Here is a 9,159-nt window from a genome sequence, read left to right on the forward strand (position 1 = left end):
AGAAACTTATGAAAAGAAGTTCCCTTTACGACGCAAAAGGACTGAATGATGGTCATATAGTAATGTATGTAGATGATCAGAAGATCAAAAAAAATTAAAAAGAGACAAAAGACCATCAAAACAATCCAGCTTTTAAAAATTTAAACTATTAACTTAAACTACAAGAAACTAACAGAAACTAACAATCTTTTGAAAAGTGACCAAATTAAATGTCCTTTGTTTTATTTGCATTGCATCCCAGCAAAAACATAAGTTCTGGCCATCTTCGAAATTACTGACGGTACTGATTGAAAAGTGAAGGTGCAAATTACTGTCAGCTGGGTTGATTGCTGGGCCACCCTATGAACTTTTGCCAACATTGTAGGAAGTGTTGGGCCGGTACATTACAAACAGCCGCATACCGTCAGTCTGTATCTACCCAATGGGCCACCAAGTTAAAGTTGTCTGCTGCCGCCAGTGAAGCGGTTGTACGAGTAACTGTAACTGTGAATTTATTGTTTAGAAAAAGAAGCACGTTGGATTCTTATAATTTTCAAAAAAGGTAAGGTTTTATTTTTTTCTATTACATTGAAGTTATTATTTTAATCATTTTTGATTTACTATTGTTCAAATATGTTTACGACGTGCAGATTTCGGTTTACAAAGAACCGCGTTTGAAGTGCTGTTTTGGCGCTATGTTTTAGATTGGCAATCATCTTTATTCAATTAATACATCATAATTAACACCTTTCTAAGATAGAATAATAAAAAATATTAAATTCAATTCAATGAAAATGTACAGACAAATGTTTTATCAACACCAAGATCGCCGCCAAATTTTTAGCGACAATCGAGCAGTAGCACGCCAAAAACAAATATAAATTCTGTTGTATGATGACTCTTTAAGTGCAATTCATAATATGTTGTAGCATATGATATAAATCAGGTTTATCTAAGTATATTATGAAAATAGGTTTGTATAATAATCAAGAATTTTCATTAAAACTTATTTCTTTATGTTAAATAATATTTAGATTTTAGTTAACTAATTGCTGTTAGTAATATTAAAAATTGTTTCTGTTATATGTATTTCATTTTAATGAAATTTTTGAGCTAAATTCAAGTGTAAAAATAGGTAAAGGTTTAATAATTTATACTAAATAGTTTAAATTAAGATGAAAAATTTATTTGTACATGTTAATATAAATAATTGCGAAGAATCGTGCTGTGAATTCTTAAACAACCTAAAAAAAATATAGATTATGGAAAGTTTTTTAGCACGCAGTTGCTCATACTTAATTGTCTATTGGCTAACACCACTTATACAAAAAAAAAATATTACAAAATTCTTTTATATTTTGAAATCAATGTTAAGTTACTTCATAATTTTTGTTAAGAGTTAAGTGAATAATGTTTTTATTGTGAATTTCAAGTTAATATTCATATAAAATAATGCCCGATTTTTATAGGGATTACAAAAATATATAAAAGTTCAATACAATATGAAAACAAAATTCATACTCAATAAAAATAACAAACAACTCTTTTTCTATTAGTTTTAAAAATGTTAGAAAACCTGTTAGCGCTCTCCATGAATTTCTATAGGTTTTCTTATTTCTTGCTGTGTTTATTATTAATTTAATGAACTCGCACTCGTATTGGTAACATGCGATCAAAATTTCTACTTTTCGACTAGTTAGAGTACTAAAATCTACAGGAGCTCTGTACTTGTTGACAATTTAAATTACAATCATTTCCTGACCGCTATAGACAGAATATAATACCATTTTATTTACAAGTACAACTTCTTAAAAGGATGTTTGACCACTTTCGAAGTAGCCGAGGTGCTTCAAATTTAACTTGTATTCTATTGAGAAAACAAGTTATAACTGCTTCCAAATCACTGAAAGCTAAATTTATAATAATTTTTTGCAGAGAATCTTTTAGTGGAAATAAAAGTTTTTCAATTAACTCCTTGAAAGATTTTCAATGCTAACCTTATATTTTGTGATCCTAGAGCCGAACTTAGAAAATTTTGTTGTTTTATTGTTGACAATTCTGTTAAGAAAATTTCCTGACCTACAAGTTATTTTTCTCATTCTAATTTCTGAAAAATATTATTCTAATTTTCATTCAAACGTTTTGAGTGCCCGTTGTGTAATGCTTTTTAAATTTTTGCTGAAAGTTAAGCGAAATTTTTTTTACTGTATATCTCAAGTTAATATTCACATGAAAGTAAGACCTTTTTTTTTCTTTTACCTCTTTAAATGTTAGAAAACCTGTGCCAGTCCTCCATGAATTTCTGTAAGTTTTATTACTTAATGTATTTATTATTTATTGAATTATCTCGCTTTCATGTTTGTAACAATGGTAACTTGCAATTGAAATTTCTACTATTTTCCAACTGGGTGAAGTACTGCGCCTCTGTTCTCATCAACTTCACTTTCCAAGTAGCTGAAGTGCTCCAAATTCAACTCTTATTCCATTGACAACTTACATCTTATCACTTAAAGGAATTTTTTTTTTCTTAAACTAAATATCAAATCCTTATATTGAGCTTTGTATGGAAGTGCTAGACTAATATAATTATTAATAATAGTTTATTAGACACAATATGCTTTAATATTAGATTCCATTGAACACTAATTTAAACGTAAATTTACGAGTAGTTTGAAACACGGCTTAACGAAAAAATCTAACCGCTTTTTTTTATTGATAATTTTCTTATTTTATTTTCATAATCTGTTTTGGCTTGAGCAAAATAGTTGTTGTTTGCCTGTCAGTCTGACCACAGCAAAGTGAGGGTTTAAACGCACATATTTTAAATTATTGTACTAGGGGGCGAACCATATGGAAACGACAAAAATTTGATTATAATCAATTTGAAAAGTTTTTTTCAAAATAAATTAAATTTCAAAAATGACTTTTATGTGAAACTGTTCTATTTTACATAAATTAAATTGAGAAAAGCAACTATTACCAACCAATTCCCCTGATACAAATTTTTAAATTTATTAATAATTAAAATGATTTATCAATTAACTTATTTTTTTTTTTTCATCATCTGCAGAATCTTTGATGTGCATAAATAATTTAATATTATTTTGAGAAGTAATATTTTAATTATTATTATTTGAATTATGATTTTAAAGAAGGATTAAGGACATTTTAATGTATTAAGCGAATTCATTTATAAAGTACAGTGAATTCTCACTTATGCACCAGTCTTTGGGACCAAGAGAAAAAGCGTATAAGATTTAAAAAACAGTAAGTTCATGCAAATAAGAAAAGCTTCAGATTCAGCAAAAGCTAAATTTACAATAATTTTTTGCCGAGAATCTATTAGTGGGAATAAAAAAATAAATTTCAATTAACTCTTTGGAAGATTTTAAACACTGGCCTTATATTTTGTGATCCTAGAGGCGAACTTAGAAAATTTTGTTGTTTTATTGATGACGATTCTGTTAATAAAATTTCGTAGCCTGCAAGTTATTTTTCTCATTCAAATTTCTAAAAAATATTATTCTAATTTTTACTTAATCTTTCTGGGTATCCGTTGTATAATGTTTTTTAAATTTCTGCTAAAAGTTTACTGAAAAATTTTTTTACTGTATATCTCAAGTTAATATTTACATAAAAATAAGACCCTTTTTTTTCCCTTTTAGCTCTTCAAATGTTGGTAAACCTGTGCCAGTCCACCATGAATTTCTGTAAGTTTTATTACTTTTATCATCTGCAGAATCTTTGATGTGCATAAATAATTTATTATTTTGAGAAGTATTATTTTAATTATTATTATTTGAATTATGATTTTAAAGAAGGATTAGGGACATTTTAATGTATTAAGCGAATTCATTTATAAAATACAGTGAATTCTCATTATGCTTCAGTCTTTGGGACCAAGAGAAAAAGTCCATAAGATTTTAAAAACAGTAAGTTCATACAAATAAGAAAAGCTAGATAGAAAAGTTTCAATAGCTGAATAAAACTACAAATAGTCGTGAATAGCGGCTAAAGCTTCTAATTGTTTTTAATGATTTCGAGTAATGTTTTTGTCATCTCTGTTTTCGCGTAAACTGAGTAATAGTAATCGCTATAGCTTTACATTCCTTGACCAAAAACTAACGTTTTAATTGGTGGGGGGAAAGACACTGCTAGATAAATTTTGAAAGCATATGGGTGGTATATATGGTGGTTTCAATGTGGGTGGTGTGATAGATAAGACACCTTATTCAAATTCATATAAAAAAAATTTCTTCCTAGAAACAATAAAGGTGAAAAAAATCCCATAGGGAAGAAAAATGAACTGTATTACTAGATCCAGTAACTTATTTCCTTTTATCTGTAACGAAGATTGTTTATTTGCTTTAAACTGAAAACTTTTTCTAAAAAATTGGATTATTTTTTTCTATTTAAACAAAAAATAAAATCAAAATTTTAGACTTTTAAAAAAAAATTGTGTGCTGAATTGAAATATTTATTTTCTGAATGATGCATAAAGAATTATAATTATTATTATTTTCCTATATAATGATCAAGGGCCTTTGAAAACCTTTGTATATATGCAAAAGGCACATAAAAGAGGTGGCGCAGAAGTGATTGGTCACTGTATGTAGTTTTATATTTTAATAATGGTTATTAATTTTCATTTTAATCGTTCACTTCCCTATTCAATGAAAAAAAGTGTTATATTTATAAATTTTATTGATGTATATAAAATATTTTTTTAAAAATTTTATTAAGTACAGTAAGATTTTGATTGTGAAAACACAATCATATTTAAAAACCTACCTTGTTAACATAGCTTAAAAACGTGTAGGTTAAAGAGAAAGAAAAAAAGTAACGACAAAGTACTGATTTGAAGCATCTTGAAACTAACCTGTACAATATTGAATGCCTTCTAAGACATTATTTGGTAGAAAAAATTTTTGCGATAAGAACAATTTTTTAGTCCAAGCAAATAAAATGCCCCGTAAAAGTTAAAAAATTCTTAATAAAATGTGTAAGTAAATTTAATTTATGGTAACTAAGAAATAATGTTAATAACACCTACATTTCACTTATTTATCTATTCTTCAATAGTACAAAATATTTTTATTTGGCAAAAATATATACACCTACCTTTTTAAAAACAAAAAAGTTTTCTTGAAACAGAAGTTTAAAATGTAAACACATTAGGAATCTCTAAACTAACATTTAAGTGCGACAGAAGCAAAAAGATTATAGAAATCTTACGATTTTATGAGTTAAACGAGATGAAAAACATCAGAACCAGTTTAATTGCATATTGAAATGTTGAAGTTATTAAAGATTCTTTTTTAACTTTCCGCCCTATAAACGGGTTGTGGTTGTGTGACGTGGGCGACCCTGCTTCACCACAGGTGCCCACTGGGTAACGAGAAGAAAGTAGTAGTTCTGGCATTCCTGTGGCCAATGGGACAACCCCCCAATGCCTGCAATTTAAAAAAAAAAAAGGGAAAAAAGTCTATAATAAGGAAACGCCCATTGTAACGCTCCTGTCCTTGGGCAATCAAACAGGTTTAAATGTTTTCAGTCTAATTTTTCTCTGAATTATTCATTAGATTTAAATAAGTTTTGTTTCTTTTTATTTGTGGCCCATAATGTGTGTATCCTATTACAGAGTTTATTTGCTAGAATTCGAAAAGTATATGTTGAAAGTGGTTAATGTGCAACTCCTGCTATTCTAATCTACAGAAAATGACAACTAATTTTTCTGTATCAAATAAAAATGCAGTGTACCTCCTCGAGAAGGGCCAACCGTCCTCACTGCCCTTTGACGACACTGTCTGATAATATTCCTTTTAAAAAATTTAATGTGTAAATGATGATTACACACTTTTAAAATTATTCGTGTTAATAAGTTTGATTCAGATACCATTACAAATTTTTGCTTTGTTAATTCTCAACTGGTTAAATTTTTAAAAGATTTTTTTAGTATCAATAAGTTTATTAAAAGATTTTTTAAAAAAATTTGAAATGAATATTTTTTTAAAAAATATGTACCTTTCAATATTTATTTTTAATTAATCGTTTATTAGTTAATAGTTTAAATTATGGAAAAAGCCTTCAAGTTTAACAATATTTTTTTCTATTGCACAATGATTTTCTATTAGCATGTTTTTTTTCTTTGTAAGCTACAAATTTTTCTCATTTTGATAATGGGTGAGAACTACTTTTTGAAATATACATGTAAAATAGTAGGTATAGGATGGTAATTTTACAGTTGTTAAGAATCGAATTCAGCTGTTACATAATAGTACACATTTTGTTAACTATTTACGGTGTTAATTAAAAGCCCTTTAAAAACTCGGTGTACCCTTTTTTTTTTAGGAAGCACCTTTCCCTTTTTTATTCCTAGGCATAGTAATGGAGTATTTAACAAATATTTTTTGTTAAAAGAAGGAACTAAATTAATAAAAAAATTTGAAGAAAAGAAATTTCATCAGAGATGTAAACAATGTTATTAATATTTATGTAAACTTTTCATTTTTTGTCTTACATCTATACCAGTTATATAAAGACATTACGGAAATCGTGACATTGGTCAAATCTGTCGTTATTCTTATCTAGTTCTTGTGTTTTTTATATGAGGAAAACATTAATTTCACAAAGCATCACCATTAAAGTAATTTAAGAATTTATTTATTTATAAAGTTATTACAGAATTGTAAAATTATCTGCCTTTTTAACTAGCAAATTTTGAGCGACCTTTTTTCATATGGTTTCAATTCTGGTTTCAATTCAATACATATTATTGTTTTGATGCCTATTTTAATATGAAAAATGTTGTAAATTTTGAAATTTTTTTTGTCAAGGGTATACAATTAAAAATTTAATCATAAAAGTAAAGCGAAAAAGAAATACTATTGATACATTCGTGCATGTAAGTAATATATATTTAAAAGTAATTTTTCTTCTATACCTTTCCTTGAAACAATAATTTACATTAGAATATCATAATTGTTTTAAATATTAAATGCAATAAAATTGAGCACCATAAAATTAATGAAGAAAAAACTGCATGTTTTTTAAAATTAAATATTTTCTGAGAAAAGGTGAGCACAAAATTAAACACCCTGAATAACTTTTCATTTAACAGTTAGATTTTCATGTACTAGTTGTCAATCTTAATGGATTCGTGGGTCAATATTCAATAATTTCATTCAGAAAGGAATTTTATGTTCAAAATCTTTCTAAATTATAAGACAGGTGTATGTTTTGCATGGTGTTACTAATTTGAAGACTAATTTGATGAGTCAAAATTTATCAATGAAATGATAAAAGCAAAAACTTTTCGATAGAAATTTTAGTTTTAAAAGCTCATTTTCACAAAAATACTTATGTTTTTAAAATATACGATTTGCATAATTTTTATTTTATTATCCTCTCTTTCAGGAGAACTCTTCTGTGCTATTCCAAGTGATTCTATGTAGACAAAGATATGATTTCTCTGTTGTTTTTATTATTTTTAAAATTAAATTGAAATTTGTGTAATATTTGTATTGATTAAGATTATGTCTTTGTATTTATATGTCTTTGTATAATAAAATGTTTGCAAGAGACAATGTTGATTATTCATTTAACTAATTTCAGGGTACATTCAATTCATTACATGACTATCTACATTAGTACATTTTTGTCCAATACACCTATTTTTTGTTAAATTTGCTGCAAGACTAAATATAATCAGTAAAACATGAATTCATGATCAGTATCGCACTAAATGATCATCTCTGGACAGCCTCTTAATATTATCGGCAGTAGGTTGTATTTATTTTTGTATAGGGTACAATAGTATCACTAGATTCCTTAAGAACACAGCTTTTATTTTAAAACATATATATACTGACTACAAGCTATTATAGACATATATATTGACTTCAAGTTAAAACTTGAAAAATTACTTGTGAGATACAGAATTTTCATAATTCTGGACAGCAGTTTTATTATTCTGCTTTTAAGTAGAATATCACTGTAAAGAAAAGATTATTACATATGTTTACCTAGTTTAAAAATGTATTGATAAGTGGAAGCATAGATTGTGCACAGCAAATCTTTAGGACTAAGGGGTTGAACTGTGTAAAAAATATTCTTTGCATAAAACAATTTAAATGAAAAAATTAACCTAGAAATATTTTCTTAGTTCATATATTAATAATTTATTCAGAAATGTATTAGATAGCTAGATATTTATTTAGCTAATTGAATTAAATAAAAATTAGGTTTGTGGGTTTTAATTACTCCTGTAACTAGGTCAATGACCTCTCGTAAACCTCTATAAACTAAAGGGATGCTGCTGGGTGTATATAAATTGCTGGCCCTCAATTATTGATTCATTGATTACCCTCTACTGGAAAATGTCGGGCAATCACTCACCCAGCGCGTTTTAGACAGTAACTGCTGGGTTAGGTACTACCGGCCATCGATAGGCCGGTATTGTTGGCTCGACAGAAGGCCAGCCATTCACTTTAGTACAGTTGAAAGTGACTTTTGCCGGCACAGACCCGTCGCTTTAGCTGGTGGCAAACAGCAGTTTTGTGGTGCTGGACCTACAGATTTGTTTTTGTTGGGATTGTAATGCTTTTGATTTAAAATATTTTTTTATTGTAAATAAATAAAATGTTCGTAAAAAAGTGAGAAAAGGCTATTTTTTGCTGCATATCATGAAAAAAAAAGAGTGTCTAATGTTTTTTCTTCAGAAATTTTTTTTGAATAACTACTTGGTTACGAAAGCTTCTAAACTATTACAAAAACGTAAAACAAAGTGAAAACATAGAGTTTTTCCGGCATGAATGTAAAAAAATAAAATAAAATTGAAAATAAAGATACACGCACATAAATCTTAGTTTTGTGAAGAAATAGTTCATCATGCGTAAAATTGATACCGTTTTCCAAATAACCTATTTGAAAATAAAAAAATTAATATATAGTTATTGTTAAAAGTAGCATGAAAGTTGGTGCACTACGTACACAAAAACAGAAAAAAGTTAATGTAGAGTTCAAAAACTAACTTTCAAAAAATAATATGAAACGTGAGAATTTTTTAGGAGCCAAATCAGTTGAATTAAACGTAAATTAAAGCTTCTAAAATATTTTAATAATCAATTTTCTTTTATTTAAATGAGTCCTGACACTATTTTAATACTACACGTTTTTTCC

General features: G+C 27.4%; 1 long non-coding RNA gene across 2 annotated transcripts; it reads left to right on the forward strand.

Moving 5' to 3' along the window:
• The first annotated feature begins 238 nt into the window (after positions 1–238).
• On the forward strand, positions 239–7,565 carry LOC147813492 (uncharacterized). Of its 2 annotated transcripts, none has more exons than XR_015432474.1 (3): positions 239–541; positions 3,645–3,689; positions 7,396–7,565. It is a non-coding gene; the product is annotated as an uncharacterized LOC147813492 (long non-coding RNA). The 2 variants fall into 2 exon arrangements; XR_015432475.1 differs by having other exon boundaries at positions 387–541; positions 2,254–3,689.
• The last annotated feature ends 1,594 nt before the right edge of the window (positions 7,566–9,159 follow it).

Source organism: Parasteatoda tepidariorum, chromosome 3 (genome assembly GCF_982258835.1).
Source record: "Parasteatoda tepidariorum strain Cologne lab strain chromosome 3, Ptep-v5.0, whole genome shotgun sequence".
In the NCBI taxonomy this organism is placed as follows: Eukaryota; Metazoa; Arthropoda; class Arachnida; order Araneae; family Theridiidae; genus Parasteatoda; species Parasteatoda tepidariorum.